Source organism: Anopheles marshallii, assembly GCF_943734725.1.
Source record: "Anopheles marshallii chromosome X unlocalized genomic scaffold, idAnoMarsDA_429_01 X_unloc_32, whole genome shotgun sequence".
Classification (NCBI taxonomy): Eukaryota; Metazoa; Arthropoda; class Insecta; order Diptera; family Culicidae; genus Anopheles; species Anopheles marshallii.
Genome location: NW_026525879.1, coordinates 132,501 through 145,000, shown reverse-complemented (window position 1 = coordinate 145,000; position 12,500 = coordinate 132,501).

Genomic DNA, 12,500 nt, shown 5'->3' with positions numbered 1-12,500 from the left:
AAGAAGGCCATGGACAGTGCTTAGCAACCACGAAAGCTTCCAAGAGTTGAAACATTGCCTATCAAGTAGGCCGTAGCAGCCCATAGCAACCCAACCAAGATACTCTAACAGGCCAAGATTGGTTGGAGATTTCAAAATTTGGCTAAGTCCATGGCCACCATAAGCCATTTCTATCAAGAAGGCCATGAACAGTGCTTAGCAACCACGAAAGCGGCCAAGAGTTGAAACATTGCCTATCAAGTAGGCCGTACCAGCCCATAGCAACCCAACCAAGATACTCTAACAGGCCAAGATTGGTTGGAGATTTCAAAATTTTGCTAAGTCCATGGCCACCATAAGCCATTTCTATCAAGAAGGCCATGGACAGTGCTTAGCAACCACGAAAGCTTCCAAGAGTTGAAACATTGCCTATCAAGTAGGCCGTAGCAGCCCATAGCAACCCAACCAAGATACTCTAACAGGCCAAGATTGGTTGGAGAATTCAAAATTTTGCTAAGTCCATGGCCACCATAAGCCATTTCTATCAAGAAGGCCATGGACAGTGCTTAGCAACCACGAAAGCTTCCAAGAGTTGAAACATTGCCTATCAAGTAGGCCGTAGCAGCCCATAGCAACCCAACCAAGATACTCTAACAGGCCAAGATTGGTTGGAGAATTCAAAATTTTGCTAAGTCCATGGCCACCATAAGCCATTTCTATCAAGAAGGCCATGGACAGTGCTTAGCAACCACGAAAGCTTCCAAGAGTTGAAACATTGCCTATCAAGTAGGCCGTAGCAGCCCATAGCAACCCAACCAAGATACTCTAACAGGCCAAGATTGGTTGGAGAATTCAAAATTTTGCTAAGTCCATGGCCACCATAAGCCATTTCTATCAAGAAGGCCATGGACAGTGCTTAGCAACCACGAAAGCTTCCAAGAGTTGAAACATTGCCTATCAAGTAGGCCGTAGCAGCCCATAGCAACCCAACCAAGATACTCTAACAGGCCAAGATTGGTTGGAGAATTCAAAATTTTGCTAAGTCCATGGCCACCATAAGCCATTTCTATCAAGAAGGCCACGAACAGTGCTTAGCAACCACGAAAGCTTCCAAGAGTTGAAACATTGCCTATCAAGTAGGCCGTACCAGCCCATAGCAACCCAACCAAGATACTCTAACAGGCCAAGATTGGTTGGAGAATTCAAAATTTTGCTAAGTCCATGGCCACCATAAGCCATTTCTATCTAGAAGGCCATGGACAGTGCTTAGCAACCACGAAAGCTTCCAAGAGTTGAAACATTGCCTATCAAGTAGGCCGTAGCAGCCCATAGCAACCCAACCAAGATACTCTAACAGGCCAAGATTGGTTGGAGAATTCAAAATTTTGCTAAGTCCATGGCCACCATAAGCCATTTCTATCAAGAAGGCCATGGACAGTGCTTAGCAACCACGAAAGCTTCCAAGAGTTGAAACATTGCCTATCAAGTAGGCCGTAGCAGCCCATAGCAACCCAACCAAGATACTCTAACAGGCCAAGATTGGTTGGAGAATTCAAAATTTGGCTAAGTCCATGGCCACCATAAGCCATTTCTATCAAGAAGGCCACGAACAGTGCTTAGCAACCACGAAAGCTTCCAAGAGTTGAAACATTGCCTATCAAGTAGGCCGTACCAGCCCATAGCAACCCAACCAAGATACTCTAACAGGCCAAGATTGGTTGGAGATTTCAAAATTTGGCTAAGTCCATGGCCACCATAAGCCATTTCTATCAAGAAGGCCATGGACAGTGCTTAGCAACCACGAAAGCTTCCAAGAGTTGAAACATTGCCTATCAAGTAGGCCGTACCAGCCCATAGCAACCCAACCAAGATACTCTAACAGGCCAAGATTGGTTGGAGATTTCAAAATTTGGCTAAGTCCATGGCCACCATAAGCCATTTCTATCAAGAAGGCCATGGACAGTGCTTAGCAACCACGAAAGCTTCCAAGAGTTGAAACATTGCCTATCAAGTAGGCCGTACCAGCCCATAGCAAACCAACCAAGATACTCTAACAGGCCAAGATTGGTTGGAGATTTCAAAATTTTGCTAAGTCCATGGCCACCATAAGCCATTTCTATCAAGAAGGCCATGGACAGTGCTTAGCAACCACGAAAGCTTCCAAGAGTTGAAACATTGCCTATCAAGTAGGCCGTACCAGCCCATAGCAACCCAACCAAGATACTCTAACAGGCCAAGATTGGTTGGAGATTTCAAAATTTGGCTAAGTCCATGGCCACCATAAGCCATTTCTATCAAGAAGGCCATGAACAGTGCTTAGCAACCACGAAAGCGGCCAAGAGTTGAAACATTGCCTATCAAGTAGGCCGTACCAGCCCATAGCAACCCAAACAAGATACTCTAACAGGCCAAGATTGGTTGGAGATTTCAAAATTTGGCTAAGTCCATGGCCACCATAAGCCATTTCTATCAAGAAGGCCATGAACAGTGCTTAGCAACCACGAAAGCGGCCAAGAGTTGAAACATTGCCTATCAAGTAGGCCGTACCAGCCCATAGCAACCCAACCAAGATACTCTAACAGGCCAAGATTGGTTGGAGAATTCAAAATTTGGCTAAGTCCATGGCCACCATAAGCCATTTCTATCAAGAAGGCCATGGACAGTGCTTAGCAACCACGAAAGCTTCCAAGAGTTGAAACATTGCCTATCAAGTAGGCCGTACCAGCCCATAGCAACCCAACCAAGATACTCTAACAGGCCAAGATTGGTTGGAGAATTCAAAATTTTGCTAAGTCCATGGCCACCATAAGCCATTTCTATCAAGAAGGCCATGGACAGTGCTTAGCAACCACGAAAGCTTCCAAGAGTTGAAACATTGCCTATCAAGTAGGCCGTAGCAGCCCATAGCAACCCAACCAAGATACTCTAACAGGCCAAGATTGGTTGGAGAATTCAAAATTTTGCTAAGTCCATGGCCACCATAAGCCATTTCTATCAAGAAGGCCATGGACAGTGCTTAGCAACCACGAAAGCTTCCAAGAGTTGAAACATTGCCTATCAAGTAGGCCGTAGCAGCCCATAGCAACCCAACCAAGATACTCTAACAGGCCAAGATTGGTTGGAGAATTCAAAATTTGGCTAAGTCCATGGCCACCATAAGCCATTTCTATCAAGAAGGCCACGAACAGTGCTTAGCAACCACGAAAGCTTCCAAGAGTTGAAACATTGCCTATCAAGTAGGCCGTAGCAGCCCATAGCAACCCAACCAAGATACTCTAACAGGCCAAGATTGGTTGGAGACTTCAAAATTTGGCTAAGTCCATGGCCACCATAAGCCATTTCTATCAAGAAGGCCATGGACAGTGCTTAGCAACCACGAAAGCTTCCAAGAGTTGAAACATTGCCTATCAAGTAGGCCGTACCAGCCCATAGCAACCCAACCAAGATACTCTAACAGGCCAAGATTGGTTGGAGAATTCAAAATTTTGCTAAGTCCATGGCCACCATAAGCCATTTCTATCAAGAAGGCCACGAACAGTGCTTAGCAACCACGAAAGCTTCCAAGAGTTGAAACATTGCCTATCAAGTAGGCCGTACCAGCCCATAGCAACCCAACCAAGATACTCTAACAGGCCAAGATTGGTTGGAGAATTCAAAATTTTGCTAAGTCCATGGCCACCATAAGCCATTTCTATCTAGAAGGCCATGGACAGTGCTTAGCAACCACGAAAGCTTCCAAGAGTTGAAACATTGCCTATCAAGTAGGCCGTAGCAGCCCATAGCAACCCAACCAAGATACTCTAACAGGCCAAGATTGGTTGGAGAATTCAAAATTTTGCTAAGTCCATGGCCACCATAAGCCATTTCTATCAAGAAGGCCATGGACAGTGCTTAGCAACCACGAAAGCTTCCAAGAGTTGAAACATTGCCTATCAAGTAGGCCGTAGCAGCCCATAGCAACCCAACCAAGATACTCTAACAGGCCAAGATTGGTTGGAGAATTCAAAATTTGGCTAAGTCCATGGCCACCATAAGCCATTTCTATCAAGAAGGCCACGAACAGTGCTTAGCAACCACGAAAGCTTCCAAGAGTTGAAACATTGCCTATCAAGTAGGCCGTAGCAGCCCATAGCAACCCAACCAAGATACTCTAACAGGCCAAGATTGGTTGGAGACTTCAAAATTTGGCTAAGTCCATGGCCACCATAAGCCATTTCTATCAAGAAGGCCATGGACAGTGCTTAGCAACCACGAAAGCTTCCAAGAGTTGAAACATTGCCTATCAAGTAGGCCGTACCAGCCCATAGCAAACCAACCAAGATACTCTAACAGGCCAAGATTGGATCTCAAAATGTTGCTAAGTCCATGGCCACCATAAGCCATTTCTATCAAGAAGGCCATGGACAGTTCTAAACAACCACGAAAGCTTCCAAGAGTTGAAACATTGCCTATCAAGTAGGCCGTAGCAGCCCATAGCAACCCAACCAAGATAATCTAACAGGCCAAGATTGGTTGGAGATTTCAAAATTTGGCTAAGTCCAGATTTTTCTACCCTTCGGGAAAACAACCCTAGTTCACCAAGTTGAACGCGAAAAACTGTCCATAGGATACGCACAAAACGTTTATTGAGTTGGTCACCATATGTGGAAATTATGGTGAAAATAAGCCAAGTTCCGGAGTTTTTAACTCACACGAAACCACGAAAAACTTTCATTAGGAAAACTTGGTTGGAGCACCCTACTGCAGAACACACCGACATGGACGAAAGGGTCGATTGGCTAAGAGAAAAAATTTTTGCGGGACCACTCAAAACATCATAGTTAGACCTAGCAAATGATGAAAAGTGAAACCCGCGATCGATTGGAGAAACCTTATTTTACACTGAAAAATTTCACATAAGCAAAATATGTATGGAGCACCCTACTGCAGAGCACACCGACAGGGCCGGGAAGGAAGGCCCGGTCCAAGAAAAAAATTTTGCGGGACCACTCAAAACATCATAGTTAGACCTAGCAAATGATGAAAAGTGAAACCCGCGATCGATTGGAGAAACCTTATTTTACACTGAAAAATTCCACATAAGGAAAATTTGTATGGAGCACCCTACTGCAGAGCACACCGACAGGGCCGGGAAGGAAGGCCCGGTCCAAGAAAAAATTTTTGCGGGACCACTCAAAACATCATAGTTAGACCTAGCAAATGATGAAAAGTGAAACCCGCGATCGATTGGAGAAACCTTATTTTACACTGAAAAATTCCACATAAGCAAAATTTGTATGGAGCACCCTACTGCAGAACACACCGACAGGGCCGGGAAGGAAGGCCCGGTCCAAGAAAAAATTTTTGCGGGACCACTCAAAACATCATAGTTAGACCTAGCAAATGATGAAAAGTGAAACCCGCGATCGATTGGAGAAACCTTATTTTACACTGAAAAATTCCACATAAGGAAAATATGTATGGAGCACCCTACTGCAGAGCACACCGACAGGGCCGGGAAGGAAGGCCCGGTCCAAGAAAAAAATTTTGCGGGACCACTCAAAACATCATAGTTAGACCTAGCAAATGATGAAAAGTGAAACCCGCGATCGATTGGAGAAACCTTATTTTACACTGAAAAATTCCACATAAGGAAAATTTGTATGGAGCACCCTACTGCAGAGCACACCGACAGGGCCGGGAAGGAAGGCCCGGTCCAAGAAAAAATTTTTGCGGGACCACTCAAAACATCATAGTTAGACCTAGCAAATGATGAAAAGTGAAACCCGCGATCGATTGGAGAAACCTTATTTTACACTGAAAAATTTCACATAAGCAAAATTTGTATGGAGCACCCTACTGCAGAGCACACCGACAGGGCCGGGAAGGAAGGCCCGGTCCAAGAAAAAATTTTTGCGGGACCACTCAAAACATCATAGTTAGACCTAGCAAATGATGAAAAGTGAAACCCGCGATCGATTGGAGAAACCTTATTTTACACTGAAAAATTCCACATAAGGAAAATTTGTATGGAGCACCCTACTGCAGAACACACCGACAGGGCCGGGAAGGAAGGCCCGGTCCAAGAAAAAATTTTTGCGGGACCACTCAAAACATCATAGTTAGACCTAGCAAATGATGAAAAGTGAAACCCGCGATCGATTGGAGAAACCTTATTTTACACTGAAAAATTCCACATAAGGAAAATTTGTATGGAGCACCCTACTGCAGAGCACACCGACAGGGCCGGGAAGGAAGGCCCGGTCCAAGAAAAAATTTTTGCGGGACCACTCAAAACATCATAGTTAGACCTAGCAAATGATGAAAAGTGAAACCCGCGATCGATTGGAGAAACCTTATTTTACACTGAAAAATTCCACATAAGGAAAATTTGTATGGAGCACCCTACTGCAGAACACACCGACAGGGCCGGGAAGGAAGGCCCGGTCCAAGAAAAAATTTTTGCGGGACCACTCAAAACATCATAGTTAGACCTAGCAAATGATGAAAAGTGAAACCCGCGATCGATTGGAGAAACCTTATTTTACACTGAAAAATTCCACATAAGGAAAATTTGTATGGAGCACCCTACTGCAGAACACACCGACAGGGCCGGGAAGGAAGGCCCGGTCCAAGAAAAAATTTTTGCGGGACCACTCAAAACATCATAGTTAGACCTAGCAAATGATGAAAAGTGAAACCCGCGATCGATTGGAGAAACCTTATTTTACACTGAAAAATTTCACATAAGCAAAATTTGTATGGAGCACCCTACTGCAGAGCACACCGACAGGGCCGGGAAGGAAGGCCCGGTCCAAGAAAAAATTTTTGCGGGACCACTCAAAACATCATAGTTAGACCTAGCAAATGATGAAAAGTGAAACCCGCGATCGATTGGAGAAACCTTATTTTACACTGAAAAATTCCACATAAGGAAAATTTGTATGGAGCACCCTACTGCAGAACACACCGACAGGGCCGGGAAGGAAGGCCCGGTCCAAGAAAAAATTTTTGCGGGACCACTCAAAACATCATAGTTAGACCTAGCAAATGATGAAAAGTGAAACCCGCGATCGATTGGAGAAACCTTATTTTACACTGAAAAATTCCACATAAGGAAAATTTGTATGGAGCACCCTACTGCAGAGCACACCGACAGGGCCGGGAAGGAAGGCCCGGTCCAAGAAAAAATTTTTGCGGGACCACTCAAAACATCATAGTTAGACCTAGCAAATGATGAAAAGTGAAACCCGCGATCGATTGGAGAAACCTTATTTTACACTGAAAAATTCCACATAAGGAAAATTTGTATGGAGCACCCTACTGCAGAACACACCGACAGGGCCGGGAAGGAAGGCCCGGTCCAAGAAAAAATTTTTGCGGGACCACTCAAAACATCATAGTTAGACCTAGCAAATGATGAAAAGTGAAACCCGCGATCGATTGGAGAAACCTTATTTTACACTGAAAAATTCCACATAAGGAAAATTTGTATGGAGCACCCTACTGCAGAACACACCGACAGGGCCGGGAAGGAAGGCCCGGTCCAAGAAAAAATTTTTGCGGGACCACTCAAAACATCATAGTTAGACCTAGCAAATGATGAAAAGTGAAACCCGCGATCGATTGGAGAAACCTTATTTTACACTGAAAAATTCCACATAAGCAAAATTTGTATGGAGCACCCTACTGCAGAGCACACCGACAGGGCCGGGAAGGAAGGCCCGGTCCAAGAAAAAATTTTTGCGGGACCACTCAAAACATCATAGTTAGACCTAGCAAATGATGAAAAGTGAAACCCGCGATCGATTGGAGAAACCTTATTTTACACTGAAAATTCCACATAAGGAAAATTTGTATGGAGCACCCTACTGCAGAACACACCGACAGGGCCGGGAAGGAAGGCCCGGTCCAAGAAAAAATTTTTGCGGGACCACTCAAAACATCATAGTTAGACCTAGCAAATGATGAAAAGTGAAACCCGCGATCGATTGGAGAAACCTTATTTTACACTGAAAAATTCCACATAAGGAAAATTTGTATGGAGCACCCTACTGCAGAGCACACCGACAGGGCCGGGAAGGAAGGCCCGGTCCAAGAAAAAATTTTTGCGGGACCACTCAAAACATCATAGTTAGACCTAGCAAATGATGAAAAGTGAAACCCGCGATCGATTGGAGAAACCTTATTTTACACTGAAAAATTCCACATAAGGAAAATTTGTATGGAGCACCCTACTGCAGAACACACCGACAGGGCCGGGAAGGAAGGCCCGGTCCAAGAAAAAATTTTTGCGGGACCACTCAAAACATCATAGTTAGACCTAGCAAATGATGAAAAGTGAAACCCGCGATCGATTGGAGAAACCTTATTTTACACTGAAAAATTCCACATAAGGAAAATTTGTATGGAGCACCCTACTGCAGAACACACCGACAGGGCCGGGAAGGAAGGCCCGGTCCAAGAAAAAATTTTTGCGGGACCACTCAAAACATCATAGTTAGACCTAGCAAATGATGAAAAGTGAAACCCGCGATCGATTGGAGAAACCTTATTTTACACTGAAAAATTTCACATAAGCAAAATTTGTATGGAGCACCCTACTGCAGAGCACACCGACAGGGCCGGGAAGGAAGGCCCGGTCCAAGAAAAAATTTTTGCGGGACCACTCAAAACATCATAGTTAGACCTAGCAAATGATGAAAAGTGAAACCCGCGATCGATTGGAGAAACCTTATTTTACACTGAAAAATTCCACATAAGGAAAATTTGTATGGAGCACCCTACTGCAGAACACACCGACAGGGCCGGGAAGGAAGGCCCGGTCCAAGAAAAAATTTTTGCGGGACCACTCAAAACATCATAGTTAGACCTAGCAAATGATGAAAAGTGAAACCCGCGATCGATTGGAGAAACCTTATTTTACACTGAAAAATTTCACATAAGCAAAATTTGTATGGAGCACCCTACTGCAGAGCACACCGACAGGGCCGGGAAGGAAGGCCCGGTCCAAGAAAAAATTTTTGCGGGACCACTCAAAACATCATAGTTAGACCTAGCAAATGATGAAAAGTGAAACCCGCGATCGATTGGAGAAACCTTATTTTACACTGAAAAATTCCACATAAGGAAAATTTGTATGGAGCACCCTACTGCAGAACACACCGACAGGGCCGGGAAGGAAGGCCCGGTCCAAGAAAAAATTTTTGCGGGACCACTCAAAACATCATAGTTAGACCTAGCAAATGATGAAAAGTGAAACCCGCGATCGATTGGAGAAACCTTATTTTACACTGAAAAATTCCACATAAGGAAAATTTGTATGGAGCACCCTACTGCAGAACACACCGACAGGGCCGGGAAGGAAGGCCCGGTCCAAGAAAAAATTTTTGCGGGACCACTCAAAACATCATAGTTAGACCTAGCAAATGATGAAAAGTGAAACCCGCGATCGATTGGAGAAACCTTATTTTACACTGAAAAATTCCACATAAGCAAAATTTGTATGGAGCACCCTACTGCAGAGCACACCGACAGGGCCGGGAAGGAAGGCCCGGTCCAAGAAAAAATTTTTGCGGGACCACTCAAAACATCATAGTTAGACCTAGCAAATGATGAAAAGTGAAACCCGCGATCGATTGGAGAAACCTTATTTTACACTGAAAAATTCCACATAAGCAAAATTTGTATGGAGCACCCTACTGCAGAACACACCGACATGGACGAAAGGGTCGACTGGCTAAGAGAAAAAATTTTTGCGGGACCACTCAAAACATCATAGTTAGACCTAGCAAATGATGAAAAGTGAAACCCGCGATCGATTGGAGAAACCTTATTTTACACTGAAAAATTCCACATAAGGAAAATTTGTATGGAGCACCCTACTGCAGAACACACCGACATGGACGAAAGGGTCGACTGGCCAAGAGAAAAAATTTTTGCGGGACCACTCAAAACATCATAGTTAGACCTAGCAAATGATGAAAAGTGAAACCCGCGATCGATTGGAGAAACCTTATTTTACACTGAAAATTCCACATCAGGAAAATTTGTATGGAGCACCCTGCTGTGGTCACCATCGGTCGAGTTGGTCGAGACGGGCAAAAAATTTTTTTTTCCATATCGTCTCAAAACATGATTTATGGACCTTGTAAATGTTGAAAAGTGAAACAAAATCACTTTTGGAGCGATGAAAATTTTGTATGGGAGGTCCCTACCCGGAACAAATTTTACTAGTAAAGTCATCATTCCGCGACGAGAAATTTGAAAATGGTCAAATATGGTTAAGATGTCATGTTCATTCCCTACTATGGGGGACCAGGTCGTCACGAAAAAATTTTTTTCTCGACCTGGTCAAATGTGGTTCTGCGACGGAGGTTAAACTAATATTGCATAATTTGGGCCAAAAACCCCCCTCTGTCAGAGAACGAAGCCCTTCAAGCTCGATAGCAGACCACATAAGTTGAGATTTGAGGTATCTGAAAGTTGAATATAGAGCGAGGTTCTAAGCGAAGGGATAGCTTAACGTTGAGCATTGAACGCAAAAAAGCTTAGAGATAAGCTTATTATATAACGATTGTGGTGCAGGACACAGCTTAACGTTGAGCTTTGAACGCACATGGCTAGAACTAAGCTAAGAGATACCTATAGTGGTGCATGGAACTGCTCACAAGTTGAGCTTCGAGAAGTCCAAAGGCAAAATGTAGAGCGAGGTTCTAAGCGAAGGGATAGCTTAACGTTGAGCATTGAACGCAAAAAGCTTAGAGATAAGCTTATTATATAACGATTGTGGTGCAGGACACAGCTTAACGTTGAGCTTTGAACGCACATGGCTAGAACTAAGCTAAGAGATACCTATAGTGGTGCATGGAACTGCTCACAAGTTGAGCTTCGAGAAGTCCAAAGGCAAAATGTAGAGCGAGGTTCTAAGCGAAGGGATAGCTTAACGTTGAGCATTGAACGCAAAAAGCTTAGAGATAAGCTTATTATATAACGATTGTGGTGCAGGACACAGCTTAACGTTGAGCTTTGAACGCACATGGCTAGAACTAAGCTAAGAGATACGGGTAGTGGTGCATGGAACTGCTCACAAGTTGAGCTTCGAGAAGTCCAAAGGCAAAATGTAGAGCGAGGTTCTAAGCGAAGGGATAGCTTAACGTTGAGCATTGAACGCAAAAAAGCTTAGAGATAAGCTTATTATATAACGATTGTGGTGCAGGACACAGCTTAACGTTGAGCTTTGAACGCACATGGCTAGAACTAAGCTAAGAGATACGGGTAGTGGTGCATGGAACTGCTCACAAGTTGAGCTTCGAGAAGTCCAAAGGCAAAATATAGAGAGAGGTCCTAGCAGCCTAAAAAACTTCTAGGGCCGACAGCTCACAAGTTGAGTTTCGAACGCAATTAGGCTACCCTGGTAGCCTTGATTTGAAAGCATTAAGGCAATGATATGGTAGAATGCCCGATCTTAAACCTATTGACAGAGAATGTGTACGAGTAAGCATAGATGTGGAGGAGCACATACCCTAAACAGTCCCGAAAGATGGTTAGCTAAGTGATGCATCACAAATGGACTTGGCGCACCAAGTTCACACTGAAACACACACGATCGCGTATATTAAAACCTGTTGTGTGGTGCATCACTAATAAAGTTTGGTGCGTCAAACGAACATGAGAGTTGAGCATATTGGGTATGTGTGATAACACACTTTGCACGACAATCGAGAAACCGCATAAGCTCAGTATAACACAGCAGGGGAAGATTGATGAAAACCAGAGCTAATACATGCAACAGGCCGGGAATGCTGCTTCTGAAGGTGGTAGGACCGGTGCACTTATTAGTTAAACCAATCGGCCGATTGAGTTGAAGTCTGGTACCGATCTTTCACTTGACTGTGCCCCATCAACTATTGATGGTAGTGTAGAGGACTACCATGGTTGTGACGGGAAGCGGGAATCAGGGTTCGATTCCGGAGCTAGTAGAGAGTGCCTGATAAAGGCCATGGTACACATCCAAATCAGGAAAGCAGCAGGAAACACTACCATACATTGCCAGGTGCATAGGAGGATTGCAAGCCCGTAAATTGCCCGATCATAGCCAGCGATGCTGAGAACGGAATTTATTCCTTCGATCGTCGTTGGTTCACATGTTTACTGATGGTTGTACGAACACCATACCCGGTGGTAAGTACAGTGGAGCTCGACTTCACAACATAATGTTCACCAGTTGGACGCATAGATTGGAATAGCTCACATAGTGTTGGATTGCTGGAAACACACATTCCAGACTGCTCCGGTAGTCATGGAAAGGAGAGGATTGCAAGCCCGTAAATTGCCCGATTATAGCCAACGATGCTGAGAACGGAATTTATTCCTTCGATCGTCGTTGGTTCACATGTTTACTGATGGTTGTACGAACACCATACCCGGTGGTAAGTACAGTGGAGCTCGCCTTCACAACATAATGTTCACCAGTTGGACGCATAGATTGGAATAGCTCACAAGTGTTGGAAAGTTGAACGCACGTTGAAGACCGCTACTGT